The 1,229-nt window shown below is 41.6% G+C and overlaps 1 non-coding gene across 1 annotated transcript; it reads left to right on the forward strand.

Moving 5' to 3' along the window:
- The first annotated feature begins 446 nt into the window (after window positions 1-446).
- LOC121477641 lies at window positions 447-550 on the forward strand. The gene has a single exon (XR_005984311.1). It is a non-coding gene; the product is annotated as a U6 spliceosomal RNA (small nuclear RNA).
- Window positions 551-1,229: the final 679 nt, after the last annotated feature.

Here is a 1,229-nt window from a genome sequence, read left to right on the forward strand (position 1 = left end):
ATCTAGTATACCCGTTTCTGTTAAGAAAGCGTGAAGGAGAAGGATTTGGAGTAGAGGCTGTGAATCAGAACCCTGGTTCAGGCTGCCTTTCCTGTGCAGGGCCAAGGAGGGCAAGGGTTTCACATCACATATAACCATGAAAAGAAAGTTTGGAAGCAGACCCCCTGGGTTTGACCGTCTTCACCAACTGTCAGCTGTGAAATTGGGCAGGTTCTGTAGTTCTCTAGGCCCTAATGTTCTCATTTGCAAGTTGGACGGAAGAGTACTCTGTTTTTAATTAAAGTTGTCATACAGATTAAAGGAGGTAAGTCAAGTACAGCATTCAGCCGGATGTGGGGACCAGGGATGCTTGCGCACTTTTGTGGGTGTGGAGTCTGGCGCGAACCAGCACAGAGAGTAAACTGACGGAGCTTAATCGGATTAAGTGCCGAGGACGCACTTGTGCAATGCTCGCTTTGGCAGCACGTATCCTAAAATTGAAACGATGCAGAGAAGATTAGCATGGCCCCTGTGCAAGGGCGACACGCAAACACACACACATGACGACTTCGGGATTCCATTCCTAGAAATAGAGCCAAGATAAATCCTCACACAGCATCATAGGACAAGTTAAGTGCCTTCAATTAAGTAGGGATGGAAACAAACACTAATGAAATTTCTACCATGTGCCAGACGCTTTACAGAGGTCGCTTCATTTAATCCTCAAGGCATCCTTACAAGATTATTTTATCAGAAATGATTCTCTATGAGGTTCCATAACCTGACAAGGACGCTGTGCTGATAATGGGCAAAGCAGGGGCTCATACTCAGGTGTAAGGTTTACTCCATTCCAATATCTCATGCAGAGTCTGAAAAGGATCATTATCTCTCTTTTGTTTCCCTCGTAGATGGTTGTGTGGATGAGCTCCTATATCACATGATTTTCCAACTGTGTCTCCATGTCCTCTTCTATTTTTACATATTATCCCTCCTTCATCCTATCACCCCCCCTTCTTGATAACATATGCTTTTTTTCTCATTGCATTGAAAATATTCAAAGGTATATATATATATATATATATACACATATATATCTCAGATTAAAGGATAAGAAAAATTCAGTTATACTAATATTAATAGTTACAAATTAAAGAGATTGGAACATCAGTTACTGTTTAAAACCGAACAGATCAACTGCCTTTTCAGATGTCAGCCAGGTCAGACGATTCATTTCCTTCTTTTTGAAAGTT

Source organism: Vulpes lagopus, chromosome 17 (genome assembly GCF_018345385.1).
Source record: "Vulpes lagopus strain Blue_001 chromosome 17, ASM1834538v1, whole genome shotgun sequence".
Taxonomy (NCBI): Eukaryota; Metazoa; Chordata; class Mammalia; order Carnivora; family Canidae; genus Vulpes; species Vulpes lagopus.